Genomic DNA, 14,660 nt, shown 5'->3' on the forward strand with positions numbered 1-14,660 from the left:
GATTTTTGGCCCCAACCCCTTATCTTATGATAATATCTTATCATAATCTTATGATTCCAAAAGGGATTATGGTGTCTTTTTAATCTTTAGGTCATATCATTGTTTTAAGGAAAGTACTTTGGCTCAACTAGTTGACTAAATAACACAAAGGATTGGCAGGTAGTTGAGGCTTAGTTGTGACCTTTCTTCACTTCTCTCCTTCAGTGGACTTCAATATTGTTTAGTGCACTGAAGAATCACTATATGTGGCCTTCCAGCAAAAATCTTATGGATATTTGGAATATTTGCACTAGCAAATTTTGACCTTTGAAGCTCTAAGATAAGATCTTGAGAATATTTAACATAATACTACACCCATATATACTTGAAAAGATATATTGTGGCTTCTGTTGACTCCTACTCTCCCTAATTCTTTGATATACAGAATTTCTAAAAGCTTTTTCCGGCGTACTTAAGTATAATGACCCACAAATATTTTTTAAATAATTTAGTATGAAAAATGAGCCATTTCCCCACAAAAGCCTACCTCACCATGAATGGAAAATGAACAATGAGTTCTTAAAAGGTAGGACAATGAAATAGAAGTTCTGCAAGTTTCTTCCATGCTAAATTACATCTGCTTTTTAATTTGATGCAGAGATACTCATTACCAGTGGGCTGGCCACTTAATAGCAAATTATTTGGTTGTGGTAATCCATGAAAGAGAAAAAAATTCCAAATGTATCTCAATCCTGTAGGGGGACCCCTTTATTATATTTCTGTAGTAATAATATAGAATATTAATGACCATACAGATTTTGTACTGTCTATAAGCACTTGTAGTTACTCTAAATTCATTCTCTAAATGTGAAATTCTTGTCCAGTAAGCAACAAATGGACATACTATTGGATAAACTGAATCATATGTCTCAATCTTGACATTCTTTCCATAAATGAAGGCTAAAGATATTAGGGAATTATAGCTAAATCACAGAATGGTTATAGATTTTCCTCAGAGAAGCAATAGAACTGATGGAATTTGTTTGATTGTGAGTCAAAAAACAATACGGAACACAATTTTATGGAATATTTAATCATCTCGTATTACATTTGATTAGAATTTGCAAAAAGACCACCACAAAATTGCAAACTATATGGCAGTATCTGTGTAATATATGAGGGATAATAAAGAGAAATTCTGTAAAGAATATAAGATCCTTTAAATTAAATTAATATACTTCTAAGAACTCAGCAATTTCAATACAAAATGGACATAAGGGAATATAGTAAAAAATGTTGGAAAATATGCTTCAGGAATAAGAAACCAAAGGGGAGCAATATTATTTGAAGTATAATTGTAACCAACTGAATTATTCTGAGTATTATAAATATTCAAATCAATCACAAAGATACATGAAAGAAAATGCTAGCCACTCACTTCCAGAGAAAGATTACTGATAAATAGAAGTATACAAAGTATGATTTTACACATATATGTATGTATATATAAACACACATGTGTATACTATTTATATGTGTATATATATGTATACACACACACGCACACACACACACACACACACACACATATATATATATATATATATATATATATGTATATATATATATACATATATATATATATAAATATATATAATAGTGATCTTCTCTAGTGTAGCATGGGAAGGTAGGGAGGGAGACAGTTCAGAATTTAGTGTAACCATCAATAAATTTAATTTAATTAAAAAATCATAAGGTACAGGGGTCAAAAGTTTATATTTATACAAAAGATTCTTACCTTTTATCAAAAATACTTTCTTCAAGAAAAAGAAGTCTGAAGGTTCTAGACATGATTATCACTGAATACAATTAAAAAATTAAATTGGTTGTATTTTTAGCACATAAAAGGCAAAAAGTTACTATGCAGGGGTCATTTTGAAATAAGCTGCTGTGTAATCAGACCACAACCTTTTTAGAGCAAAGATTATAAATCATTAATAAGTTAGAAGAAAGAATAACAATTAAGATATGGTAAGCAATGGAAATAACTGCAACCTGATCCATTTAAGTAACCTGATCCATTTAAATAAAGCATTGTTTTTGAATTCTAGAAATGGCTAAAAGAACAAACATTGGCACAGACTACAGTTATATTATAATTAATTTTAATTAATGTAAATCAGGTAAATTAGGTCCCCCCACAATGAGGGGACTTAATGAGAAACAATTTCAGTAAGCAAATACTTCATCTTGACAGAGAAAGATTGATTTAATTTATTATTAAATTATATTTTTATATAATATAGTAAATTAAATATTATTAAAATATTGATTTAAATTATAAGACATTTGTAAAATCTTATGCACACTGTGGAAGATCACAAAAATTGCCTCATAAAAGAAGAAACAGTGAAGGGGAAATCAAGTTTAATGAAAACTTGATGTCTCACCCCAGACTCAATCTATCTATTAAGGAAAATCATCCTTAGAATATTTAAAGATGAAATACGGAGGAAGAAATACATGAAAAATGGAAAAGACTTTTCAAGATTCTATGTTGTTGTTTAGTTGTTTTATGGTTGTGTCCGAGTCTTTGTATTTTCATTTAGAGTTTTCTTGGTAAAGATACTGGAGTGGTTTGCCATTTTCTTCTCCAGCTCATTTTACAAATGAGGAAACTGAGGCAAGCAGGTTTAATGACTTGCCCAGAATTGCCAAGTTAGTAAGTATTTGAAGCTATATTTGAACTGAGGTACAGGAGCATTCCTGACTCCAGGCCTGGCACTCTACCCACAATACCATCTAGCTGTCCCAAGATTTTATTGGAAACTTTTTATGCATGTCAGTGAAGCCACTACTTTTAGATTTATTATCTTATATGGACCCATATGAGGCAATCAAAATGGCACTAATGAAAATAAAGATGGATAGAGTATCTGAAATAAATCAAATACAAACTGAAGAGATGACACAATTTTGATGGAGTTGAGAGATTCATTATCAAGATATCATAAAAGAGGAATACTATCAAATGTTTAGAAGTAGTCACATATATTATTAATAAAAAGATATTATCAAGAGAATATAACAATTATTGTCTTATATGACTACTTTCCATTTCTAAAAAAATTTAACAAATTTACCTATGCAGGAATCAAAATGATCCTTGGTGGAGATAAAAGAAAGAAATAGGTAGGTTTTCAAGAATAACATTTTATCACAATTTTCACCTTAACAGTCACACAATTGAAAGATATGGAGAATATGAGGTGCCGTTGCATTAATTATTCGTTGACTATTAAAAAACATTTGATTTGATAAAGAAAAATACCACCTTAAAATATCCTTTAGCAAGGTATCTCATGTGCATATGTCAAAAATAAAAGATACCTTGAAAGATGTAACAGACATAATATCATTATGAATATTTAGTGGGCCCTAAAGAGGAATAAGAAAGTAGTGCCAACGCTAAAAAAAAATGGAGAATAGTAAACTAGATTGATTCAGAGAAATTGCTCAGTGTTGTTAATGATCCCCAAGCTTATCCTTAAAGCAAAAGCCTAACTTTTTTTTTTATTAAAGCTTTTTATTTTTCAAAACATATGCATGGACAATTCTTCAACATTAGCCCTTGCAAAAACCTATGTTTCAATTTCCCCCTTTTCCCATGCTCTCCCCTAAATGGCAAATAGTCCAATATATGTTAAACATAGTAGAAATATATGTTAAATCTAATATATGTATACATATTTATACAATTATGGTGCCACACAAGAAAAAAAAAGAAGCAAAATAAAATGCAAGCAAGCAACAACAAAAAGAGTGAAAATGCTATGTTGTGGTCCACACTCAGTTCCCACAGACCTCGTTCTGTGTGTAGATGGCTCTCTCCATCGTTGAATAATTGGAACTGGTTTGAATCATCTCGTTGTTGAAGAGAGCTGGGTCCATTGATCATTGGAGAGTCTTGCTGTTGGTGTGTATAATGATCTCCTGGTTCTACTCATTTCACTCAGCATCAGTTCATGTAAGTCTTTCCAGGCTTCTCTGTATTCATCCTGCTTGTTTCTTACAGAACAATAATATTCTATAACATTCATATACCATAATTTACCCAACCATTCTATAATTTTTTTCAGCCATTCTCCAATTGATGGGCATCCATTCAGGTTCCAGTTTCTTGCCACTACAAAAAGAGCTGCCAGAAATATTTTTGCACACACGGGTCCCTTTCCCTCCTTTAATATCTCTTTGGGATATAAGCCCATAAGTTACATTGCTAGATCACAGTTTGATAACTTTCTGAGCACAGTTCCAGATTGCTCTCCAGAATGGTTGGATCTCTTCATAATTCCACAAACAATGTGTTAGTGTCTCACTTTTCCCACATTCCCTCCAACATTCTTCATTATTTTTTCCTGTCAGCCAATCTGACAGGTGTGTGAATGGTATCTCAGAGTTGTCTTAATTTGCATTTCTCTGATCAATAGTGACTTAGAGCACTTTTTATATGACTAGAAATAGTCTTTATCTGAAAATTGTCTCTTTATATCCTTAAAAGCCTAACTTTTAAAACTTATAAAATAAGAGACTATATGTCTGGGAGTTATAGAGTACCATAAAATAGGAAGAATTTCATTTATAAGTTCCCTCTAGGCATAGAGAGGTGTTCTATACTTTAATATAGATTACTATATTTTCCTAACAATGAATGGCAAAGGAGAAACTGGTTGGTTGGTAGCTCTTGAAGAGAACCAAAATGATATCACTATGTTAGAGTCGAGTTCAATGTGTCCGACTATGGTTGATCAGACCAAAATGAATTCAGAATGCTCTGACATAGGTTGGACACAAATAGTCCAGATGACCATTTTGGGATGGATTCTCGAATTTTGTAAACTCATGCTTCTTCGGGGATAATTCAATTTATTCATAGAGCACAATAACTTTTCTGATGAGGGCATGGTTTGGGCAGCCCTGTGCCAGTGTCTCCCATATCATACAATCAATTCTAAAGTTCTTAAGAGAGAACTTGAGAGTGTCCTTGTATTACTTTATCTGACCACCTTGTGAGCACTTATCCTAGAATAGTCTTTTTAGCATGTGTACATTTTGCATTCAACAATGCAGCTAGCCCCACAGAGTTGTGTTCTCTGAAGTAGAGCTGGAATGCTTGGCAGTTTAATTCAAGAAAGGATCTTAGTATCCAGTATCTTATCCTGCCAGGTAATCTTTAGAATCTTCCTAAGACAATTCAAATGGAAGGGATTCAGAATAAAGGAAATCACCAGAAATCTGTCAGACCAGAAAGAGAGGTAGACCAAACATGTATAATGGAATCTCCATGCTTCCATTTTTCTTAGAGGATGTTAAGTTACTCCCCAATCTCCCACATCAACAGGATTTACAGAGAATATCTAATGGGATAATAAAAAATTGGTATGGTTGTAATCTGTACCTTTGGAGGACATATTTACATTGATGACATTGCAACTCCAAAAATGCATCAAAATAAAATGGACTATATAGGACATGATACAAAAAAAGAGAGGGCTTCATTGGTACTCTTTCTCAACTTTTGTGACTGACTCAATGATAAAACTAAGGCAGTCTATGTTTCATTTATTACCAAACTATTTGAGGGGAAAATCCTGGAAATGACACAAAATGGTAGACTTTTTAATACTCCACATTTCAAAAAAAGAAGGAAAGTCTTTATTAACTAGAGTTGGTACAACTTTTTTCCATAAGAATCGTTACTTATATATGTCTCCTCCCTAGTGTTAGGGCCTTCCTTCTGACTTACCTTCCATTTACAATGTATACATATTGTTGGAACACAATTATGTGTGTATTGCAAACCCCACTAGAATGTGGACTCCTTGAGGACAGAAACAATATAAATTTTGTTTTCTTCTGTATTACTAATATTTATCACAGTGCCTGGCATGTAATAAGTGCTTAATAAATGTTAGTTGATTACTCAAAAGGAAATGTAGTAGAAGTTACATCCATTCACCAATCCATCACATCTGTACCATGTACCTTCTATGCATAAAGCATTTTTTTTGTTTAGCATTGTTTAATGTTTAATGTTTAACATTTAATGTTACTACTGGGCTTATATACCAAAGAGATTTTAAAGAAGGGAAAGGGACTTCTACGTGCAAGAATGTTTGTGGCAGCCCTCTTTGTAGTGGCCAGAAACTGGAAACTGAGTGGATGTCCCTCAATTGGAGAATGGCTAAATAAATTGTGGTATATGAATGTTATGGAATATTATTGTTCTGTAAGAAATGACCAGCAGGATGATTTCAGAAAGGCCTGGAGAGACTTACATGAACTGATGCTGAGTGAAATGAGTAGGACCAGGAGATCATTATATACTTCAACAACAATACTATATGATGATCAATTCTGATGGACATGGCCATCTTCAACAATGAGATGAACCAAATCAATTCCAATAGAGCAATAATGAATTGGACCAGCTACACCCAGCAAAAGAACTCTGGGAGATGACTATGAACCAGTACATAGAATTCCCAATCCCTCTACCTTTGTCCTCCTGCATTTTTTATTTCCTTTACAAGTTAATTGTACACTATTTCAAAGTCTGATTCTTTTTGTACAGTAAAATAACCATATGGACATGTGTACATATATTGTATTTAACTTATACTTTAACATATTTAACATGTAGTGGTCAACCTGACAACTGGGGGAGAGGGTGGAGGGAAGGAGGGGAAAAATTGGAACAAAAGGTTTTACAATTGTCAATGCTGAAAAATTATCCATGCAAATATTTTGTAAATAAAAAGCTATAATGATAAAAAATAAACCATGGTGAGGGACACCCATATTACAAATTCCCGACTATTGTATGAAATAGTCATTGCTTTATGAGTATTCACAAACTTTTCCTCCATTGTATTTGACAAAACCTGTCCTAAAATTCAAGAAATTTCAGATGTTGACATTCCTCCTCCCCTTACCTCCTACATACACTTTAAGAAAAACAAATCATTTGTAATTTCTGACATTTAATGACCTTATTTGGTTTGTAAAACTTTACTGGTTTTACTAGTGAAGTTACTAGTTTACTAAAACTCTCATGCTGCTCTCCAGTATTCCACCAGATACCTTGCTTTTGGACTTTTAAAAATTGTTCCATTATGCCTGGGGTAAATTCCCTTTTTCCATTTAGTTTGGTATGTTGTCTTCCCTCATTAGACTGTAAGCCCCTTTAGGGAAAGAACTGTCTGTTTTTACTGGTATTTATGTCCCAAGCATTTAGCCCAGTGGCATATAGTAGATACTTAATAAGATACTTAATATATGTTTATTGACACGTCGTAGCTTCTGAGACCTAGGAAATAAAACCCACTGGAAATAAATGCATAGCCATGAAGAGATGGATTTAAATTTTTTTTATTTCTTGAATGGTTGGCAAATTGAGGTGAATAAATCAAATAAATTCTTGTAAAATTCTTATTGGGCTTCCCAATAGGTTTATAAGGGCCCCTGTTTGACTTTCACTTAACTACTTCAGATAACTAAATTCATCTTTGGTTCCCTACAATTCTTCCTAAATAGAGTGCCCCAAAAGTCATAGTCCAATTTTAAGCTATGAAAGGTATATTTGATTTTCTTCAAGAGGATCTCTAATTATATTAAATTTTATTATGAAATTATTTTTTAAGTCCTAATAAAATTTTTTTGAAAATTAAAACCATACATAACATCATGATTTAAGTGGAAATGAGTCCTGCAAAATTAAAAACAAACTAAAAAAATAGCTTTTTAAGTTAAGTTTTAACTATCTCAGTATTTATTAACTATTTAACCATTTCAGTAGTTCTTTGTAGCTTACAGTTCTGTGAAGTTATATCCAGGGATGTTGTAAGGTTTAAATGAGACAATGGAGATAGAACACTTGACAAATCTTAAAGCTCTATGTATAGGTTTATCATCTCATCATCACCCTCCTCATCCTCATTATCATTATTATTATGAGGTCCCCAGTCATCTCTCAGCCTTCTAATGCACTGATGAACTCAAGTATATAGAGCACCAACGATACATGCTGGTATATGTTTAACAATCAGGTTTACAAGGTGGGACCAAAATATATGCATATACACTTTAAAACTCTGAATTATTAACATTTTCTTATGTCTAGACAAGGGCACCTAGGTGAATAGTGAATAGAATGTCAGATCTGGAATCAGGAAGACTCATTTTTCTGCATTCAAATCTGGTTTCAGACATTTAATAGCTGCTAAGTCACTTAACCCCTGTTTGCCTTAGTTTCCTCATCGGTAAAAATGAATTGGAGAAGGAAATGGCAAACCACTCTAGCATCTTTGCCAAAAATACCTAAGTGAAGACACAGATTCAGATATTATTGGAAAACAACTGAACAATTGTTTAGACAATCAACCAAGCAATAAATCAACCCTAATTTGCAATAAATGCTGATTTCTGATGTGCAAATAATTCACACTGAAGAGTTAACAATTGGCTCTTCCATAAGCTATTTAAAGCTAGCTTTAGCACATCTTTTATTATATCCCTTACTAATCAGATCTATTGTTCTGATGACTAAATCTCAGAGAGGTTTTATGAAAACTGGGCAAGACAGCATGATATAATGGAGGGTTGGAGCACTGAGTTCAAATTTTGGTTCTTCCACTTATGACTTTAGGAAGTCTCTTTACCTTATGGGACCTTAGGTTCTTCAACTGTGAAATGAGAAAGTTTAACTAAATAACATCGTTGATCTTATCCAACTCATAGAAATCCGTAATGTTCTGGTTGGTTTTCTGGAGGTCTCTGGACCACTCCAGGGATAAAGTCCAAATTCTTTATTGTCTCCTTTACAGTCTAGTTTCCTTGCTTGGGTCCCAGGCTAGCTTTCTGGAGTTCCTCCGAACTGTGTCTTGTTTTCTGTGGGGGAGGCAGGATGACCACCATGATGGTCTCTGTCTTGAAGTCTGTCTCAGGCCGAGGGCTTGTGCTCCAACCCAGTTCTCTGTCTTCCTGGAATCTGTTCCAGTCCCCTTTGATCCCCCTTTAAGTCTGATTCTGACCTTCTTAAATACTCTATTATAAGTAAATCCATTCATCATACTGAGTATAAGCCAATTATTATGTCACTAGGGAACCATTATTTGTGGTAAGATTAATTCAATCATACTGAACTAGAGAACTTTTAACATGTTTAACTAAATAACCATTGTCTCATCAATTCCATTGATTTAACACCTTGTTGTAAGAATCCTTGTTTCAAGTATAGAGTTTTGGCCCATTACAGATATCTATGATGGTCTTTTGAATATTTTTATCTTTGCACACCACCCCTTCCTCCCTAGTGCCTTACCATAGTATCTGGAGCATGTAGTAGATAATAAATATTTGTTAAATTGAAATTGACTTTTGCAATAGTTAATTGTAGTCATAAAATATTAGAATTGAATGGCATCTTTGTCATGACCTAAACCAAAAATCTCTTAACTTACAGATGAGGAAAATGAGGATTAACGAGTGAAATATCTACAAACAATTCAGACACACTGGAAAAAATAAATCTATCCATCTCAGAACGATTCTAATTTAAAAAGTAATAATTCTCCCCTTATTTAAGGTATGTACTGTCTATATTTACTGAGATACATTTGTAAAGTACTTAGTTCTTATATAGTTGGCACTATATAGATGTTATCATTATCATCACCATCATCATAACTTCACAAAAATGTCAATACATTTTGTTAGGATATAATGAAAATGCAGGTGTCAGAATTGGTTTATAATAATTCATTTTTTAAAACAGTTAGTAAATCATATCTCAATGTTGTTGTAAAGGACTGCCAGTAGGTACAGACCAAAAGATTCACATCTTTTCATGTCTTAGATTTCTTCCAATTGCAGATTTTGAATGGGAAAATAGAAATGATCTGATCCATTTTGTCAGTTTTTTGGGAAAGAATCTAAAAATAATTCTTCCTTCAGTTCATTGTCTTGTGTTTTGGTTTCAACTAGAGATTAATTAAAAGCACATATGTACATGGGTTTCCCAGGCTCAGAAAAAATGAAAAATAGATGATCTTTGAATATGAAGTACTCCTTGGTCTCACATACTTTTGGTGATCTTATTAATGTTTTTGTGCCTTAAGACCAATACTCTGGAAGTTTTTACATCATTACACTCTTTAGAAATGTTTATTTAGAAATGAAAGCTTTTAGTAGCAGCAAAGAATTGGAAATTAAGGGGTACATTTTGGGGTACAGCTAAACAAGTTGTGGTATATGATTGGGATGGAATACTATTGTATTATAGAAAATGATGAGCAGGATGCTCTCAGAAAAACCTGGAATGATTTGCATGAATTTATGCAAAGTGAAATGAGCAGAACCAGGAGAACACTGTACACAATACACAAACTCTAGTTTTCTGATAAATGAAATGGGAATAATAATAGTGGCAATATCTAATTTGCAAGGTTATTGAGGAGAAAGTGTTTCATGAACTTTAAAGCATTACAATGTGAGAGATTAAAGAGATTTGGGAAAGTAACATTTTGCACAAATTATAAGCATTTGTGACTAACAGAGGCTAGATATTTTTTACTGAATAGCACTTTTATATAACACAATCTATAAATAAAATAATTTCAAGGAGAACAGTATAAAGATTATGCCAATAGGAGTAACTTTCAAATATATTTTAAATAAAAGCATGTATAATTAGGATAGGAGGGGAATTGATTGTTTGTTATTACTTGTCTTTTGTTTTTGAAGATGATCATGATAACAGGGAGATGATACTATGATATGCAAGAGAATCGGATTTCAGTGAAGGATGATTGTGCAAGCTCACCTGCCTCACTTTACTCTCCAGAGCCATCTCAGTCCAGTGGCCAAGTATAGATCAGGATGATTAGAGATGGCCTTAGATGCAATAGGAGAACCTGGCCTTTTTAAGCTAAGGCCTTAAACACGTTTGACTGAGGCAATGGCCCATTCAGGATTAAGGCTACAGTAAAAAAAAAATGAAGTAAAGAATGGTCTTTTTTAAATCTAGTCCTAAAAAAGTAATCTATCTGGGAGAGAAAGACCTTCGGGGTTTCTGGCCAAAATGAAACAGTTGCTGTTCATATATTTAGAAGAACAACAGAGGGACAAATCAAGTATGTATTGGTACCTGCATATATGCCTCTGATTAAATAAATATTCAAGCCAGGGAAGAATAATGTTTTTTAGGAGAATAAGCAATTATTTTTTTATTAATAGCTTTTTATTGACGCAACATATGCAGGGGTAATTTTTCAACATTGACCCTTGCAAAAACTTCTGTTCCAACTTTTCCCCTCCTTCCCTCCACCCCCTCCCCTGGAAGGCAGGCAGAGGGAGGAGTAATCTTTACTGGGCTCTAGAGGTCTTTTAATTATAGATGGAAAATTGGGATGTACCCAAGACTCTATTTGGTTCAACCCTCTCTCATTCATTTTACATATGAAAAAAGTGAGGTTCATAGACTTTAGGTAGTAAATAGACATAAGTAGTAAACGAAAGAGCTAGGGTTCAAATAAAATATATTTCCAGTTCAGTGGGGAAGTACAATGTCTCTTCCACTAAATCCCAATACCTAAGGATAGAAACAAACTAGAGAAGATGGAGGAGAGTAGAAATATTGTAAAGTTTTGGCTGAGTCATTAGAAGAGGGACCATGGGGTTTTGTGTTGCAAGAGACTAAAACAAAGGGTAGGATGATTGTCAGAGTTCAAAACTTTAGGAATCTGCCAAAATTGAGGGGACCACAAATCAAAGAATGCAGATAAGGAAACACTCAAGCTGCTTCCTGGAAGCTTACATCTTTTAGATTTCCAGGACACTTGGAGTGTCCTGATGGATATTTATGTCCTGCATTGTTCTGAAGGGGGATTGCTGCTTCCCTTGCAACAAAGGACTGAAAAGGACATTTCTAGGATGCTGAATGGATCTTCTATGATGATTGATGGGCATAGATAAGGATCACACAAGATGAGAAAATATGAAGGAAGAGTGTACCCATTTTCATGAAATTACAGATCATTGAAATATTTTCAACAATAGTGACCATAGAGCAGAGCCAGTCCTTCACATAGGCAGAGTAGGCAGTTTTGCACCTGATTAGAGATACATAGAGACCACTACTGACCAATATAAAAATTGAACTTATGCCAAGTTATGATAGTAAATCAATAACATATTCTCTGTAAAGTACCTGTTTTGTTTAGAGTCCAAATAGAGTTGCCAGAATAAGGACTTACTCTCTCTATAGATTTACAACTACAAATTCATAATTTCTGTACCTTATTTGTCAAACAGATAATAATAATAATAATTATACCAGCATTTTCATATAAACATCAAGTTTTCAAAGCATTTCACAAATATTATTTTATACTCAGAAGAGCTGTGATACTATTAACTCCATTTTGTAGATGAAGAAACTAAGGCAGATTAAGTGACCTACCTAGGTTGACATGGCAAGTAAGTTTTTGACTCAGGGTTTGACACTGGCCCTGACCCCAAGGTTTTATTGTTGTTATTATATATAATTCTTTGATAAATAGCTAAATCAAAATTTGGTCAAACATTTATTTCTATAATTATATTTAAGAGCACCTATCTTTTTTTTTTTTAATACTTATTATTTTATTGTAATAATACTTCACATTTATATGGTGTTTCATTAAAGAATTACATTATTATATATTATATATCCTTTCTTCATAATAATTCCCATTTCACAAATGAAGAAATTGAAAGTTTATGTAAGATCTGATTCTGAACCCAATACATTTTCCATTCTTATAATATTCTGTTTCTTAGTTTGCCTTGAAATATTTGAAAAACCTTATTCCATCATAAAGTAGAATTAAAAACTATTTGTATATACCAAGTAAAAGTGACTCGGTAAAATTTTCTGGTTCCAACAACTCTGTATTTTACAAAAAACTAACTCAATTTCTAACTTGATTTTTTTTTTATTATATATATATATATATATATATATTTTATAATATTATCCCTTGTATTCATTTTTCCAATTTACCCCCCCTCCCTCTATTCCCTCCCCCCCGACGACAGGCAATACCATACATTTTACATGTGTTACAATATAGTCTAGGTACAATACATGTGTGCGAATATCACTTTCTTGTTGCACAATAAACATTAGAATCCGAAGGTACATGCAACCTGGGCAGACAGATATTAGTGCTAACAATTTTCATTCCCCTCCCAGTGTTTCTTCTCTGGGTGCAGCTACCTCTGTCCATCATTGATCAACTGGAAGTGAGTTGGATCTTCTTTATGTTGAAGATTTCCACTTCCATCAGAATACATCCTCATACAGCATTGTTGTTGAAGTGTACAGTGATCTTCTGGTTCTGCTCATTTCACTCAGCATCAGTTGATTTAAGTCTCTCCAGGCCTCTCTATATTCCTCCTGCTGGTCATTTCTTACCGAGCAATAATATTCCATAACCTTCATATACCACAATTTACCCAACCATTCTCCAACTGATGGACATTCATTCATCCTCCAGTTTCTAGCTACAACAAAAAGAGCCGCCACAAACATTTTGGCACATATATGTCTCTTTCCGCTCTTTAGTATTTCTTTGGGATATAATCCCAGTAGTAGCGCTGCTGGGTCAAAGGGTATGCACAGTTTGATAACTTTTTGGGCATAATTCCAGATTGCTCTCCAGAATGGCTGGATTCTTTCACAACTCCACCAGCAATGTATTAGTGTCCCAGTTTCCCCACATCCCCTCCAACATTTGTCATTATTTGTTCCTGTCATCTTAGCCAATCTGACAGGTGTGTAGTGGTATCTCAGAGTGGTCTTAATTTGCATTTCTTTGATCAGTAGTGATTTGGAACACTCTTTCATGTGAGTGGATATAGTTTCAATTTCTTCCTCTGAGAATTGTCTGTTCATATCCTTTGACCATTTATCAATTGGAGAATGGTTCGGTTTCTTATAAATTTGGGTCAGTTCTCTATATATTTTGGAAATGAGACCTTTGTCAGAACCTTTGTTTTTAAAAATATTTTCCCAATTTGTTACTTCCCTTCTAATCTTGTTTGCATTAGTATTATTTGTACAGAAACTTTTTAGTTTGATGTAATCAAAATCTTCTATTTTGTGATCAATAATGATCTCTAGTTCTCCTCTGGTCATAAATTCCTTCCTCCTCCACAAGTCTGAGAGGTAGATTATCCTCTGTTCCTCTAATCTATTTATTATCTCCCTCTTTATGCCTAAATCATGGACCCATTTTGATCTTATCTTGGTATATGGTGTTAAGTGTGGATCCATATCTAATTTCTGCCATACTAATTTCCAGTTTTCCCAACAGTTTTTTCCGAATAATGAATTTTTATCCCTAATGTTGGAGTCTTTGGGTTTGTCAAAGATTAGATTGCTATAGATGTACCCTTTTTTGTCCTTTGTATCTAATCTGTTCCACTGATCTACCGGTCTATTTCTTAGCCAATACCAAATGGTTTTGGTGACTGCTGCTATATAATATAGCTTTAGATCAGGTACACTTAGACCACCTTCCTCTGAGTTTTTTTTCATTAGTTCCCTTGCAATTCTTGACCTTTTATTCTTCCATATG

The 14,660-nt window shown here is 33.4% G+C and overlaps 1 long non-coding RNA gene across 1 annotated transcript in view; it reads left to right on the top strand.

Moving 5' to 3' along the window:
* Positions 1–9,626, top strand: part of LOC141554970 (uncharacterized) — a 116,592-nt gene extending 106,966 nt beyond the window's left edge. The window contains exon 2 of the long non-coding RNA XR_012486018.1: positions 9,503–9,626. This is a non-coding gene — a long non-coding RNA (uncharacterized LOC141554970). The remainder of the gene's footprint in view (positions 1–9,502) is intronic.
* The last annotated feature ends 5,034 nt before the right edge of the window (positions 9,627–14,660 follow it).

This window comes from Sminthopsis crassicaudata, chromosome 1 (assembly GCF_048593235.1).
Source record: "Sminthopsis crassicaudata isolate SCR6 chromosome 1, ASM4859323v1, whole genome shotgun sequence".
Lineage (NCBI taxonomy): Eukaryota > Metazoa > Chordata > Mammalia > Dasyuromorphia > Dasyuridae > Sminthopsis > Sminthopsis crassicaudata.